The following is a 16,571-nucleotide window of genomic DNA, read 5'->3' as shown; positions in this document are numbered from 1 at the left end:
AAGGTATTATGATCTGATACGGTCCTGGATAGGTATTCGCTGGATGGGATCGACCCGCCTGATCTATCAAATGTCCGGTGTGTTGGAAGGGATCCCCAGGCCTAATCCACACCAGAGTACCCCTAGCAAAGGCTGAATAGTCAGTATAGTAGGCCGGCCCCTGCCACCTACGCTACAGCGCCGCACCCTTCTTGGCAATAAGTTGCTTTTCTTGCAGTAGTGCTATCTGCACTCCTCTCCAATTGAGATATGAAAAGATCTTATGCCTTTTGGTTATAGTGTGTATCCCCCTAACATTCCTTGATAGAACCTTGTATGTTACGGTGGACGCTATGAAACAGCAAAAAGATGTCGCGCTTGACCACTACAGACACGCATCCTACTGTGATTCCAACACTCCACATTTGTATGCATGTAGAAGTCCACATGCCTTAAACCCCATCTCATTACAAAAAAACAACAACTGACCCAACGCCCACACCCCATGACAAGCAGAGCCACTTCCCTCATCCAAACATAGTACTAATAGGCATACATTTGTGTGTGAAACCACAACAACCTCAATGGGGTAAATGCAGTGCCTACTTCACAGCCTCTTAGCCGGGTTCCCCGATCCAAACTAGGATAAATCACGTTCCCCGGGGTTTGTGATGCTAAATACTAGAATATGTCAACATATCTTTTTAAACTGGCCCCCTGTTATCAGCAATCATACACAAACATATGTCACCCACTCCCTACATTATATGATGTAATCCGTTGTGCAGGGCTGACTCTAGGCGGTTTAATATCTGAGTCCTCTGCAGAGCTAATATCTTTGGTGCAGTCAGAGTTCTGGCCACCTGCCACACTTAGCGAGGATATCGGGCTTGCTTCTCTCCTACTCATTTATGACTTTGCTCTGAGCACTCAATGCCCCTACCACTTCACCTCTCCCCCCGAAGTAGCACCACCACTCCTTTCCTTCATCTTCTTGCGCCTTGGAACACCACATGGGGACTCACCACCGCTCCCAACCTGTGGGTGTCCCTTAATCTAGTCCCACACTTCCTGCGGAGTCTAGAAGAACTGCACTCCCCCCAGTGTAACCACTTGCAGGCGGCCTGGAAACAACATAGCTTAGGGTTGTTCATCCGGCAGGGCCATCGCTTAGATTCTGGAAACGTAGAACGCTGCTTTTGCAACTCCCTTGTCAAGTCCAGAAAGATCATAGCCTTACTGTTAGCTAATTTAAGGACCCCCCACAGCGTGGCCTGCATTAGAGAATGGTCGTAGTCTACGTAGTAAAGGAGCCTGGCCACTACTGGGAGCAGGGGCTCCCCCGGCTGGGGTGTGCGAGCTGGAACTCTGTGCCCTTTCCAGTGTGAAGAACGGGGAGAGGCCACTTCAATGCAAAGCCAACTTTTCAAATAGTCTACCATATTGTCTCGAGAAGGCCTATGATTGGTGCACTGTTTCTTCTTGATTTATTTTCAGTTTCCTCAGCACTGAGCTCCAGCGTTTTAACTGTATCGTCCATAGTGGCCAGTCTGTCACGCAGCTTATAGACATCTGGAGGTATCTCCGCCAGTGTACGGTCGACACCTGTGACACTTTCTGTGAGGCGCCGGGGTTCATCTTTTAAGAGACTCCGATCTGTCCCTATGGTATCAATCTTCATTTCCAGTGCCTCCCTAGAAGCAGTGATAGCCTGCATGACATTGCAGTGTTTAAATCGTTCCTGGTCTCCTTCCTATGATGAAGGTAATGTTCCCGTTGTCCCCCCCACTGAGCCCACAACCACAATTGGGCCAGGCCTATCCACGTCGCGCGGCTGAGTTATCTTGCCCTTGGTGATCAGTTGCCAACTCCTTGCTACTTGGCAAAGTTGCCAAAACAGCAGTCTGTCCTGGGCCCTACGACGAGGGAGGTAGAGCTCTACCCACAGCTTACACTGGTTTGCAATTGGTGGGCCAGTATCTAATATTGGGGAGCAGCCCAGTCTGTGAGCCTCCGGCCAGCGATACAGTTCACCCCGTTTATTTGGCATTACTCCATTGGGGCCCAAAATATCTTGTGGAGTTAGTGGGACTAGTCCACTTTTCCCATTCAGCACCCTCTGGGGCCCTAGGGCTTCCAATGAGCGCGAATTTCGACACATCTCTGCGCAGGCCTCACCTCAGCACTCCTTCTATCCTGGGTGTATTACCATTTCCAGGGCTGCGTGGGGTGTAAGGCCAATTTAGTACTCCTACCAATCGCCAGGCCCGGGTTCCTTAAAGCTGCCTTCGTTGCTCCGCAAGCTTGGCGAGAGGCCCACGGCCAGGCAGTCAAGTAGGATGCAGCACCGCACTCCCACCTGGTGATGGGTCGCTGTAGATAGAGAGAAGGCCCCACCAGCAGAAGCAACCAGGCCCACTGCAGGCCGCCCCAGGGCCAGTTTGGCCTCCACCAGTTCTCACCGGAGCCAAGATTCCACCTCTCATCTGTCACCGAGCCAAGGCGAGCCTGGCATCTCCCCAGGGGCTCAACAGCCATGACTACAGTATGTTCCCCAAGCGTCGCTGTCACCTCGCTGCTGGCTCAGAGCACCCCCTTTCCGAGCACTCCAGGGGGGGTTGCTTCTCTTATGAAGTGCAGGCCAAGTTGAGCTGCCGCACCCTCACTGCATTTCTCCTCCACCAATTCAGGCTAGGCGGGTGCGTGTGCCCTCCGGCCCCTCCCAAATCAGTTCGGTCCGGGCGACTCTGCTCAGGCTCCGCTAACCAGTGTGCCCGCCAGGAGTTGCCCTCGATCTGCACCGCCAGCAGCCCAGTGCGGCCACCATCTTGTACAATCCTTCATGAAGGGTATGCGAGTCACCTATAGCTCACCGAGGTGATCGCAACGACCACTCACAGGGCAGTCCAGGTGCATTTCACCGTTCCATTGGTCCCTACGATGGAAGGTGCCCCCCCAGTCTGTATTTGTACAGGATATTATCGGATGGGGACTCGCAGGCCGGAAGCTTTGTATTCCTCGAACTACAGCATCAGCATTCTGACACGCCCCCTCGCTCGGAGGAGCTCTTGACTTTTTCTCAACATAATTGGACTTATTGCCACACAGTTGCTTTTATCTTAGTGTGAATCACATGCATGTTTCAAGAAAGTATGACCAAACCTCCTCGATGTATGGTCCTGCACTCGGTGGCTGTATCCAAATGTTTTCAATCAATCAATCAATCAATCAATGACACTTATAGAGCGCGCTACATACCCGTAGGGTCTCAAGGCGCTTAGGGGAGGGGGGGGTGCCGCTACTGCTCGAACAGCCAGGTCTTCAGCTTCTTCCTGAAGGAGAGGTGGTCTTGGGTCAGGCGCAGGTCGGTCGGGAGGGAGTTCCAGGTCTTGGCGGCCAGGTAGGAGAAGGACCTTCCTCCTGTAGTTGCTCTTCGGATGCGGGGGACGGCGGCGAGGGCGTGGTTGGCTGAACGGAGGTGGCGTTTGGGAGCGTAGAAGTTGATCCGGCTGTTGAGGTAGCTCGGGCCTTGGTCGTGTAGGGCTTTGTGTGCGTGGGTGAGGAGGCGGAAGGTGATTCTTTTGTTGACGGGGAGCCAGTGAAGGTCTCTCAGATGTCCGGAGATGTGGCTGTGTCGTGGGATGTCGAGGATGAGTCTGGCTGAGGCGTTCTGGATCCGCTGGAGTCTCTTCTGGAGCTTGGCGGTGGTACCGGCGTAGAGGGCGTTGCCGTAGTCCAGTCGGCTAGTGACGAGGGCCTGGGTGACGGTCTTCCTGGTCTCGGTGGGGATCCACCAGAAGATCTTCCGTAGGATGTTGAAGCACGCCGAGGAGACGTTGTTGACTTGCCTGGTCATGGAGAGGGAGGAGTCCAGGATGAAGCCCAGGTTGCGTGCATGGTCTGTCGGTTTGGGTGCGGTGCCCAGGGTGGGAGGCCACCAGGAGTCGTCCTAGGCGGAGGGTGAAGAGCCCATGATGAGGACCTCCGTCTTGTCCGAGTTCAGTTTCAGGCGGCTGGTCGTCATCCACTCGGCTACCTCTTTCATCCCTTCGTGTAGGTTGGCTCTGGCGGTGGCGGGGTCGTTGGTCAGGGAGAGGATCAGCTGGGTGTCGTCGGCGTAGGAGATTATGCTGAGGTTGTGTTGGCGTGCGATGGCCGCGAGGGGGCTCATGTAGACGTTGAAGAGGGTGGGGCTCAGAGAGGATCCTTGAGGGACGCCGCAGATGACTTCGGAGGCCTCTGACTTGTACGGTGGTAGGCGGACTCTCTGTGTTCTTCCGTCGAGGAAGGAGATGATCCATTCCAGCGCCTTGTCCTGGATTCCGACGTTGCTGAGGCGCTGTACTAGGGTGCGGTGGCAGACAGTGTCGAATGCCGCGGAGAGGTCTAGGAGGATGAGGGCCGCTGTTTCTCCGTTGTCCATCAGGGCTCGGATGTCATCGGTGGCGGCGATGAGGGCGGTCTCGGTGCTGTGATTGGCTCGGAAGCCGGACTGTGAGGGGTCGAGGGATCCATTCGTCTCGAGGAAGGCGGCCATCTGCTTGTTGACGGTCTTCTCGATGACTTTGGCTGGAAACGGGAGGAGCGAGATGGGGCGGTAGTTCTTGAGTTCGGTGGGGTCCGCTGTTGGTTTCTTGAGTAGAGCGCTGAGTTCGGCGTGCTTCCAGCTCTCAGGGAAGGTGGCGGTGTCGAAGGATGTGTTGATGATGTCTCGCAGGTGGGGTGCGATGACAGCGTCGGCCTTGTTGAAGACGTGGTGAGGGCAGGGGTCGGTCGGTGATCCGGAGTGGATGGAGTTCATCGTGCGGATGGTGTCTTCGGTGCTGATCGGGGTCCAGGCGTGGATGGTGGTGGTGGAGGGTGGTTGTTCGGTCATGGTGAGCATTGGTTGTTTGTTGAAGCTGTTGTGTATGTCCGCGATCTTGTTGTGGAAGTAAGAAGCGAGGGAGTCGCAGAGGTCTTGCGATGGGGTGATGTCGTTGTTTCCTGCGCTGGGGTTGGATAGCTCTTTCACGATGTTGAAGAGTTCCTTGCTGTTGTGTGCGTTGTTGTCCAGCCGGTCCTTGAATGCAGTTTTCTTGGCGGCGCGGATCAGCTGGTGGTGCTTCCGAGTGGCCAGTTTGAGGGTGGTCCTGTTGTCCGGTGTAGGTTCCCTTCTCCAGACTTTCTCGAGGGCTCGGCAGTTCTTCTTGGAGCTCTTGAGTTCGTCGGAGAACCACGGGGCTTTCTTGCTGCCGGGTCTGCTGGGCGGGGTCCTCAGCGGGGCGAGCTCGTCCGCGCAGATGCTGATCCACTTCGTGAGGTTGTCGGCGGCCTGGCTGGGGTTCGCTGAGCTGGCAGGAGGGTGCTGGCTCAGGGAGGTGGCGAGCTGGTCTGCTGTGATCTTGTTCCAGCTTCTGCGGGCGGCCTGTTGCTGGTGGTGGTGGGTCGTCGTTCTCTTGAAGGTGAAGTGGACGCAGCTGTGGTCCGTCCAGTGGAGTTCTGTGGCGTGGCTGAAGGCGACGTCTTTGCTGGATGAGAAGACGGCGTCGAGTGTGTGTCCGGCGAGGTGGGTGGGGGTGGACACCAGCTGCTTGAGTCCAAGATTGGCGAGGTTGTCGAGCAGGGTGCTGGTGTTGCGGTCGTTGTTGTTCTCCAGATGGAAGTTGAGGTCCCCCAGGAGGATGTAGTCAGCGGAGGGGAGGGCATGCGGGCTGACGAAGTCGGCGATGTCCTCGCTGAATTGTGTGCGTGGTCCCGGAGGTCGGTAGATCAGGGTGCCTCTAAGGGTGGTGGTCGGGTTGGTGTGGATCTGGAAATGCAGGTGTTCGGAGCTGATCAGGGTGTTGTCGGTGCTGGTCGTGAGACGGATGGTGTTCCTGTGGATGATGGCGATGCCTCCTCCCATCTGGTTGGCGTTGCGGTCCCTCCGGACGATCTTGTAGCCCTCTGGGATGGCGATGGCGGGGGCTGAAGAGGCGTTCATCCAGGTCTCCGTGAGGAAGGCAACGTCAGGGGCTGTGGCGTCTAGGAGGTTCCAGAGTTCGATGGCGTGTCTGTGGACGGAGCGGGTGTTGAGCAGGATGCACTTGAGGTGGGTGCTGCTGGTGTTCGACTTGGCGGGTGCTGGTGCGAGGCAGGTCCGGATGCAGGTGAACTTGCAGGCGTGGCAGCTGAACGGTCCGTGGGTGCGTCGTGGGGTGGCTTGGTGGCATTCTGGGCGTCGGCCGGTGTTGAGTGCGATGAGGGTGGCGGCGGAGTACGTCAGGCGGGTCGGTCGGGGTCTTCGTGGGCCAGGGGTCCTGGCACTGGGCGCGGTCCAGGCGCGGACGGGCGCAGACGGGCTTACCTTTGGCGCGCCTTCAAGCTAATATATGTGAATAAACTGTTTGTCCCATTAAGTATTTTTGAAGTTTTAGGGTAATTTATGTTGGTCGGAAAGTAACTGCTTTTTAGGACCAAATACCATGTTTGTGTTGGTTGATATGCATAATGTAAAAGACACTTGTTTCTGTATTTGATTACAAAATAATAATAATTCCACTATATTTTTAGATATATTTTATGCTGGCGCATCTCTACGTTCAGGCAAAAAGAATTTCATCCGAAGTTTTCTGTGTTACGTTTAAAATCATTCAGAAACTAATCTGACGAGGGTGCTTGGTCTCTCGTTAGGGGCCCAATGGTAAGCAAGGGGCATAAACAAATAGTAATCACAGGCTTGTTTCCAGCACCGCTAGTTACTTTAAAAATGTTTTGCCGTCGAGGACGTACATACCACTTTAAATAATGAACTTAAGAGTAAGCACCCAACAATTTCCAGCACGGACTTTTCTCATTGTTGTGTCTATAAGAGTGAAGAATAATCAAAGTACTTACAAAAACAATTTATATCTATCTATCTGAAAAGTGTCTGATACATTCTTTAGCCAGTCATCCAGAAATATATATTTCGGCTTCTACTCACTTTTCATGTGGCGTGTTTCTCCTTCCAGTATACTTCTTCGTTATTATGAAAATCCTGAGGAGAAACAGTTAAAATAATGTTATAACACATACTTCACACCGAAACGATAAACAGTGTGTTTGGTAATGCTGAATCTTAGCAGAAGTAACACCAAGACTTGAGCAAATTAATAGTTCCTGTAAATTAATTCAGTCAAGTTTAAATATTTAAAGAGTAATAGTGAATGTTTGTTATTTTTAGGCTTAAAAACTAATTACACATTTAATGTAAAATGCATAAACAGAAAAGTACTAAGAATACAAAATATGATGCACTTTGAACATAATAATTATATTAATGTGCATTATTAATTACAGTCCACAACCAAATACAACATTATAGATTTTTTGTTCAGCATATAGTGTATGGGCACACTGATAGGTAACTTTCCAAAATGACTACAAGGCCATTGGCCGTGTTTTTTTTCCAGAGAAGTTACAGACTATTGAGAAAAAGGCTCTAGTTTTAGAAACATTTTAACTCTTTCCCATAAAAGGTTTTCCTCTGAAAGTTGGCATCTCTCTCCAATGTTAAATTGGAATCAGTTTTCAAATAAACTGTGTTGGAAGATGGGTTGTGCCCATTTAGTACGCACAGATTTTTTGCTTTTTGACAGTGGCGGGGGGCTGTGATCGGCGGTGGCGGGACGGGGAGGTGGAGTAAGGGGGGGCGTAAGAAAAGAAAAAAAACAACTTCACTTATCGCCTCATCTCTCCCACGTTGTCTCTCCTCCGCGTCCGGGACAAACAGAAACCAGGAAGCACACCCAGACCTCCTGAGCCAATCACAACGCTGCAATGCAGAATGGTGATTGATCTGAGCGCCGTGGTTCAGTGCTCAGCCAGGGAATGGGGGCCTGGGCATGTTCTCCACCCAGGCAATAATAGAGCCTGGATGGAGTACATGCAAAGTGAGCATGACGCTTTGGCTGTCCTGTGACTACCGGCCCAAGCGTCATGTGTGGCCACCACTCCTCCCCAGCCCTGCTCTGTGAGTAGAGCAGACCCGCCCGCTCCGCTAAGAAGCTGCAGCAGGAGCAAATAAAATGATAATAACATCAATTTATTATCATTTTATTTTTCCTTTCTTTCACTGCTGTTAAGCAGTGTGGCGACGCCCCTCGGCCTTAGCGGAGGAGCCACCACTGCTTTTTGATCAGCCGGTTTTAGACTTTTTATTGTGAGTGAGTCTCACTACACAGGTCTCACCCACAGTAATCACAGGTAAACAGACTGCGCATGTTTACCACCAGTGTCTGCCTTTTAAGATAAGGCTGCTACAACATCGCTAGGGTAAAGGGCACTCAGCTGGTTACACATGAACACATTTGTACACATGTGAGAGTTGCGCGTCCAAGCCTACTGTTATGCTCAGCCTGGTAACTGCAACCAAGTAGCCTAGCACAGGGAGTACTCTGCAACATTAAGTGGTGACCTGGGATAGGCCTTATAATAGGGGACACTCATAGGTAAAGTCAGTATGGTTTTCAGATTTTTCTGCAGCGACACTTTATTATACACATAGGTGGAAATCCGCCTTGGAGTGCAGTTTCGCTTCCCTTAGACCTTCAAAATCCCATAAGGTATGAAACTGGAGTGGAAAGTATGCGCTCAGTTCATATTTGTAAGTCACACATGTACACTGTATGGGTTGATTTAGAGTTTTTATATTTTTCTGGACCAGCACAGGATTAGAGTCCAGGCCTTTAGTCACCTTGCTGGGCCACATTAATTACATTTCTGCACAGTAGAGGGAACAGAGGTCTCACTACACAAAAGGAGTAATTAACAGTGCTTCCCTGAGCTCTCGAGGAGGAACCTGTGGGGAAGAAAATCTGCATCTGTTAATTAGATGTCATGCTGTACCAGGGCAGTGGTAGCCTGGGGCCACTGAACGAAGGAGGACGTACAGACAACTGAAGCCTAAACAGGAGGGGGCTCCTGTTTTGGTGAGGAAGATTGTCAGCGAGGGTGGGAGCTGAGGCTCACAGAGGAGACAAGACCAGTGACTTCTGGCCTGCTCCATCTTGGTCTGTCTCAGTATGCTTTGGAGGAGGGTTTGTGACAATGGTGGAGAGGTTATGTGACACTCTAGAACTGACCAGGGGTGCCGGCTTCCAAAACATTCTACCCCCAATTAAAAACTTATGCACGAGGTAGATAGTGTGCTTTTTTGCTTTTTGCTGTTGGGCTCTGGAGACTTGGACTGCAACGACGGCAGCAGCCATGGACAACTGGAAGGAGATGCCTTAAGGGACTAAGGACTCTGTCCCTGTTGACCCCAGGGCCAGTGAGGCTGGCCCCTTTTGATCCACTAAGGACCAGTTGGGAAAGACCTGGACTTTTGCACCCCAAAAGGAGGAGAGGAGCATCAAAGACCAATAACAGCAGAAAAGCTGCTGCAGGGAGCCGGTGGGACACCAAGTAAGAAAAAGGTACGCCCTTAAAAAAAAGTTGTTCTAGGTCTGGGAAAAGGAAGAAAGCAAGACTCCATGAAATGTTTCCCACATGATCTGTATTACTTCAATAATGGCTCAAAGTGTTCCATTTCGTAACCACCAGCTCCTACAACAATAACATGGAATTGGATATTGTATTTTTATTAAATTTTTTATTCGTTTTTATCTTAGTGGTAGTCCTACCACATTGCTCAACTGACATATTAAATACATCATTTGTAGTCATATTAGCCATATAAATTTTTTTTTTGATAATCAAGTTTATTGGTTTTTGAGAAAGAACAAAACACAAGATACCATGGAAGCGAAATCAGGCACATTATTTAGATAAAGTACAATCGAGAGAAAGACGGCAGAGACTTGTAAGGTACTTGTAGAGTGAGTAAAACACTTGCTTGTAAACATTCTTGTACACGACACACTCGCGCCCCTCAGGGCATTAAGTTAAACCATTTGCCCCATATCTTGCTAAAAAGCTCAGGGCAGCCCCGGGCCTCGAAGAGGGGCTCCTTCTGAGTTCCGCACCAATCCACTCCCCGTCTTCATTTCCGCGTAGTAGGTGGCTTGGACTGGGACCAGAGTGCCGCTATATCGCGCTTCGCCACCGCCGTTCCTAGGAAGCGCTATTTCGGCCCGGGAGCCATCGAGGCCGTCAAACACCCCCAGGATCAGGCGTAGCGGGTCGTGGGAAACCTCCCACCCTAGGGTCTGTGTAAGCTCTAGTTCCACCCCGCCCAAAATGGTGCAATCACGGGGTATTGCCAAATCATGTGGTAAAAGTCCACCGGAGCATGGCTGCATCACGTCCAGGACGGGGAGGGCCGCATGCGGGCGCTGTACAGGTGCGCTGGGGTGAGGTGTGCCGTATGGAAGTAATAGAGTTGGACTAGACACAACTTGGAGGAGGTCCTCAAGGTCTTGGGAGCCAATTACAATACAATGAGGGCGTCCCTCCAGTCCGCGTCCTCCAGGGGACCCAGCCACCCTTCCCAGCGGGCACGTAGCAGGTCCAGGGATGCGGGCCATTGTTCACTAACGAGCGGTAAATCCGCGACACCCCCTCTTCTGCCCAGGTTCCCCATCATCACTTGGGCCTCCAAGGGGCTGAATTCCGGTAAGGAGGTGGGAAATGGAATGTGTACTTGGAGGGCATGCATTAGCTGTAAATATTTATAAAATTGGGAGGAATGGAGGGAGTAGCATTGCTGTAAATGTGCAAACGATCTGATGTGGTCCCCCACCCAGACGTCTCCTAATAGCGGGATCCCGATGTGGTCCCATCGACAGAAGTCTCGGAGAGACAAGGCCTCTTCCAGCCAAACACCACTCCACAGAGGCGTCTGCCTGGTGAGTTTCCGGTCCCATTTTGAGTGGCGTAAGGCAGCTCGCCAGGCCACAAGTACCGTTCTGGTGATGGGGGGAAGGGCATGTGGCACGGGGGTCCCATACAGGTAGGCTTGGAGCTGTGGGAAGTTCATTGACCTGAGTTCCACCGGGTACGCCGGGTCAGACCAGCCGCTCGCGAACCAGTCATGGATCACGATGAGCCTTGTGGCCAGGTAGTAGAGGTGAAGATTGGTTACCCTCATGCCCCCATCCTAGGGAGGTATGTGGCAATGTGCCAGGGACATTCGTGGCCTCCCGCCTCCCCACAAAAACTGTGTGAGGGCACTGTCTTTTTCCCGAAACCAACTTCCTGGGAGATGAAGGGTAATATTTTGTAAAATGTATAAAAAACGGGGGAGGACCCTCATTTTGAAAAGGGCACTCCTGTCAAGGGGATTGAGAAGGAGAGATTGCCATTTCCTGAGGTCCGCCTTGGCCCTGGTGACCAGGGGCATGATGTTCAGGGGCCATTCGAGTTCTGGAAGAAGGGCGACCCACACCGCCAAGTACTTGAATGACTGCCTGCGCAGGGGAATAGTCATTTGCCAATCGAAGCAAGCCTGGGATGGGTGTAGGAGGACCAGTGTGAATTTTGCCGGGTTGAGCCCGAGGCCGGAGACCCGTTCAAAGGCAGAGAGGGCGTCCAAGCATCTTGGGCCTGAGCTCTCTGGGTCCGCCAGGAAAAGGAGGACGTCATCGGCGTATAGGGCGATCATGTCGATCTGATACGGGTCCCAAGCCCAACCTCGAATGAGGGGCTCTTGACGGACGAGGGAGGCTAGGGTCTCCATTGCTAACGCAAATAGGAGCGGCGAGAGCGGACAGCCCTCATGAGTGCCCCTTTGGATGGGAAACGTCTCCAAAAGCACGCCATTAATGAGGGCCCTTGCCTTGGGATTGGAGTATAGGACCCGGATAAGGGGTCGAAACGGGGGGGCGAAACCCATCCCCTCCAACACATCCTCAAGGTAGCTCCAATCTACCGTATCAAATGCTTTTTCAAAATCTATGAAAAGCAAGGCCAGATACGGGGTGAGGTGATGGCGGTGTGCAAGGGCAAGTGCAAGGTGAAGGGGGTGTATGCAGTGCCGGGTACCTCGGGCAGGCATAAAGCCGCATTAATCTGGGTGAACCAAATCTTGCCAATGGGGGCGCAATCGTTGGGCCACAGTAGTGGCGAACATTTTTACCTCAGTATTTATGAGGGAGATGGGGCGGTAGTCCGCACAGGCAAGGGAGGGCGGCTGTGTCTTTGGGAGGACCACAATAGTGTGGGTCTCTGGTGGGAAGGACCCCGTGTCCACTACATGTTTAAACAATTCCACTAAATGTGGGACCAATGTGTCACGGTAGGTCGCATAGTATTCTTGGGGGTAACCTTCGGGCCCTGGCGTCTTGCCGGAGTGCAACAGTGAAATAGCACCATGTATCTCTTCCGGGGTGAAAGGAAGATCTAGAGTCTCCGAGACCGTCTGGGAGAAGCGGGGCAGCTGAGTCCCGGTCTCGGATAACAAATCAGCCAGAGAGGTTCTGGGAGGTTGGGCCGCGTAGAGGGCAGCATAGTAACACGCGAAAGTTTGTGCGATGGCTTGGGAAGTGACGTGGTGAACCCTTGTCGCATCACGAATCTCGGGAATAATGCGGTTGGCTTTGGGGTAAGACACTAAATTGTGAAGTAATTTGCCATTTTTATCGCCCCAACCATACACTCGCGCCACAGAGGAGCGCCAAAGCATTTTAGCGGACTGCAGCGAGATCTTGCAGATCTCTTCGCGGAGCAGTGTAAGCTGTCGATTAGAGTCGTCGCTGTCAGTGTTGGCCTCCAGCTGCACGAGTCGGGCGGTCTGCTCCATGCGTTTCGTGTGGACCACCCCTCGTATGGTGGCCCTGCCGGCCTCCCATAATGTTTCCGGCGAGGAGACCGAACCTGTATTAGTCGAGAAATAATGCCTCAGTTCCTGCCCGAGGGATTCAACGAATTCTGCATCCTGCAGGAACCAGGCATTCATCCGCAATGCCGTCCGAGTACCGTTAGGGGAGTTCCCGAGATGGAGGGAGACGGGGGAGTGATCTGAGATGCCTCTGGGCAAGACGGTGGCCCCGGACATCAGTTGACAGTCTAGGGCAGGTAGCAGGAACAGGTGTACAAGAGTGGGTATGGTGGGCCACCGAAGTGTGGGTATAGTGTTCCCTGCTGGGGTTCCACACCCTCCAAGCATCGCAAATATCCAAGGCAGAGGACCAATCAGATAAGCGTTTAGCAGAGGCAAGGCGGGAAGCCGATGGAGTACCCGTCGTGTCGCGAGAGGGTTGCAGAACGGCATTGAAGTCGCCTCCAACGCCCGTCAGACCCTGTGGAAAGGAGGAGAGTACAAGTGTAAGACGGCAGAGGGCAGAGGCCATGGTGGCGGTGGGAATGTATGTACACAGGAGATTAAAGGGGTGTCCTTCGATCGTACCTGCCAGGGCCACATAGCTGCCTTGTGTGTCAGTTTCGGCCTGCACCAGGGTAAAGGGGAGCCCCTTCCGAAGCAGTATGGCAACCCCCGGGAGCCCCTTGTGAAACCGGAATGCCAGACCCTATTAAACCCATACCGGGCGAGGAAGTTGCATTGTGTACCCAAAAGGTGTGTTTCTTATAGGAACAGGATATCAGGCGCGTGTCGTTGGGCGCTACGAAGAACAGCAGTATGTTTTATTAGGTCTACTAGGCCATTGACGTTCCATGACAGGATGTGGAGGGTTCTATTTAAGCTGGACGTCATTGAGGTGGGGTGTGTGTAGAAGAAGTGACGCAAGCAGGGCCGGGTCCCAAGGGAAGCAGCGTGCCGGGGTTTTGGGGCAGAAGTTGTGCGATTTGGTAAGTCTTGTGTCGTCGTCAAAGGCATACATGCATGTATAGCTGCCAAGAAGAACAGGGAGCAGCGGCCGGTAGGCGGCTAAAAACAACAAACAATCAGGAGACAACGGTCTACCCACCCTCCCTCGCCCCCAACTCCCACCACCCTACACTTCTGAACATGAAGCATCTGTCACCCTGAAGGAGAAAACAACTCAAAACAACAACCCAACAATGAGTCTAAGTGCTAAGCTAAAACGGTTAGCGGAACATGGTCATGGCAGAGATGGACCCCCCTCCATGTAGTCAGATAAAGGATTTGTCAACAGCTGCAATTACTTTTAGGACAAATATGCAACAAGGAATAAAAGTAAGTCCAGGAACTGAAATAGGAAGTAGTTCGCAAAACCCGTGGTGCAATGAAGATGGGTCGCTCCCATTGTAGAGATTAGATAACAATCGTAAATGTAGGAGCATTCTGGGAAGCGAAATGGGGAATTTCTGCTTTATGCCACAGTTCAAGTACCCTCATCTTCTCTGGATCCATGGAGCATAGGGCTCCTAGACAGGTCAGAATCGGATATGGCCGGACGCAAGGTCTCCGAGGGGGCCGGGATACGGCTCAAGTCAATCAGAGAGGTAGTCTGGTTGGGGGTGGCGGACCTCTGAGTTGAAGCATGGGAGAGAGGGCTTTGGGACAGTGCACCTGGTGATCGGGATGACTCCCCCGATGGTCGTTTTTCTTGCGGGACCTAGTCCGGCGTCTCTGGGGTTTAGGCAAGGTTCGGTGGGGCTGCGGGGGGACTCGCCGAGTGGGGGAAGGAACCGGCCGATTCAGAAGGGGCCGTTCTCTCGTGAGCCAGGTCCACGCTGCCTGGGAGCTGTCGAAGAAAAATGTCTTGTCTTGAAAGACAACTCTGAGCCGGGCCGTGAAGAGAAGACCATACAGAAGACCCATGTTGCGGAGCTTCTGTTTAACCTCATCGTAAGTTTGACGCTGGGCCTGCACCTCCCTGGTGTAGTCCGGGAAGACCATGATCCTGTTGTTTTGAAACAGCAGTGGGCGTTGCGCCCTAGCTGCCCTGAGGATGGCATCTCTGTCCCGGAAATTAAGGACCCTCAGGATTGCGGGTCGGGTAGGGGCCCCAGGTGGAGGTTGGGGGCCAGGGAGCGATGGGCCTGCTCAACGGCGAACCAGGGCGAGAGGGACTCTCTGGGCATCTAGGAGCGCACCCAATTTTCCACAGAACGTGTCTGCATGACCTTGCTCAACTCCTTCGGGAAATCCTATAAGGCGTAGATGATTGTTTCTCCTTAACCTGTTTTCGGCGTCCTCAGCCCTTCAGTGGAGTTCCGAGGTCTGGAGGCGGGGTACCTGGGTCTTAAGTTGGCCAATGTTGTCTTCTGCCGTGGAGATACGGGATTCCGCCTCCCTGATTCGCGCCGTGGCATTGCGCAAGTCTTGGTGAATAAGAGCCACATCTACCCTCACCTCGCCAATCATGTTTTCGACGGAGGCCTGCGATGTGCCTATCGCCTGAATGATGGTGGAGAGATCGCCCCTGGTGGGGCCAGGTGCATTAGGTGTCCCACTGCCAGGATCTTGGTCTGATGTGGTAAATCCATTTTGGTTTGGGTTGGAGGGGCAGGGTGCAATTCCTGCCCATCGCCACCAAGGACAGAGTCTGGCCCGGCATGGGCGGGGGGGGGGGGGGGGGGGCAGCAGAGGAGGGGGGCCCCCGACACCCAGACCGTCAATATTCTGGTCCGGGCGCCCAAGTCCACCCCCACAGGCCCCCGTGAAAAAGAAGACTGATCCAGCGCCCTGGGTTTGATGCCAGGTCCGTGTGGAACGCTCCAGTGGAGGGCGGCTAGGCCAGTCCAGACGGCATAAACAGCGACAGGTCCTCAGCCCGGTCCCTACGTCTGACAGAGACGGCTTCTCCTTCGAGAAAGTAGCTTGGATCAGACGGGGGCCAAGAAGGAGCCGAGATCTGTGGTGGTTCCGCCTCCGACAAGTGCCGGCCGGAGTGGATGGGGCCCCTACTGATCCTTCCCGTCGAACCCAGGGAAGCACCCCCTGGCAGGGAGCATGGTGTGGACAGGAGGGGGTTTAAGGCAACCAAGGAGGAAGGGGGGCAGAGGCACCGATGTTACTCCTCCACACCGCCACCCAACCTGATGGGCCATCCCCACCCCCAGGCCCCACTCACCAGCACAATAATGGTGGGGGCGACAAGGGATTCTCACACGCCCTCCGGCCCAGTCGCCCAGGCAACAGTAGTTAGGCCGTTGTATCCACGTGGATTTACAATGGTATGAGGGTTCGGGCCTAGGGCAGCCCAATCGTCTGTTTCAGGGGAGGCCCCACCAGAGGCTGCACTGAGGAGGGCCCACAGCTTCACACGGCACACTAGGTGGCTCAGAAAACAGGCCTATGGCCGGCAGTGACGATAGTCTGGAGGAGTAGGCCCAGGATTACGAGGGGGGGAAATCGGGATAGCGATGGAGGAAGGGGGGGCGGGTGCACCAGGTTACCCCTCCGCCCACCACCCGACATCGTGGCCGGTCGCCAACCCCAGGCCCCACTCACCGGTGATGGGGAGAAGGGGGCCCACCCCACGTGGCACACCACCAGCAGGGGGCCGGCGCAAGGCAAGCCAATCAGGCCGGCGCTCTCCTCCACACCAGCCAATGCCCACCTGAAGGCACCGCCAGAGCCTCAAAATGAGCCTGGGTCTCCCTCGCCGCTACCCGACCCGGTAGCCGGGGTCAGCATGCCACCGGGTGGCTAGGGCCTCACCAGCTGCAGGTAGGTGCGGAGGTGCTGAGCGAAGCAATGCAGGTCCAAAAAAGGGTAGGGAGGGGGGGCTCAGCCGATATCTCGCCCCCACACACCAGCCCCAGCCAGTCCAGAGGCTCCC

The 16,571-nt window shown here is 53.6% G+C and overlaps 2 protein-coding genes across 3 annotated transcripts in view; one reads left to right on the top strand and one right to left on the bottom strand.

The window, feature by feature from the left end:
• FILIP1L (filamin A interacting protein 1 like) overlaps positions 1-6,983 on the bottom strand; it is a 795,845-nt gene extending 788,862 nt beyond the window's left edge. Inside the window, exon 1 of the mRNA XM_078657733.1 lies at positions 6,926-6,983. The gene's annotated coding sequence lies outside the window, so the exon portion shown is untranslated. The remainder of the gene's footprint in view (positions 1-6,925) is intronic.
• Positions 1-16,571, top strand: part of CMSS1 (cms1 ribosomal small subunit homolog) — a 1,475,838-nt gene that overhangs the window by 849,059 nt on the left and 610,208 nt on the right. The gene's annotated exons all lie outside the window — the stretch shown is intronic.

The sequence above is a fragment of the Lissotriton helveticus genome, chromosome 8 (assembly GCF_964261635.1).
Source record: "Lissotriton helveticus chromosome 8, aLisHel1.1, whole genome shotgun sequence".
Lineage (NCBI taxonomy): Eukaryota > Metazoa > Chordata > Amphibia > Caudata > Salamandridae > Lissotriton > Lissotriton helveticus.
Note: the sequence above shows the minus strand (reverse complement) of the source record. Positions and strands in the feature narration are given on the sequence as shown.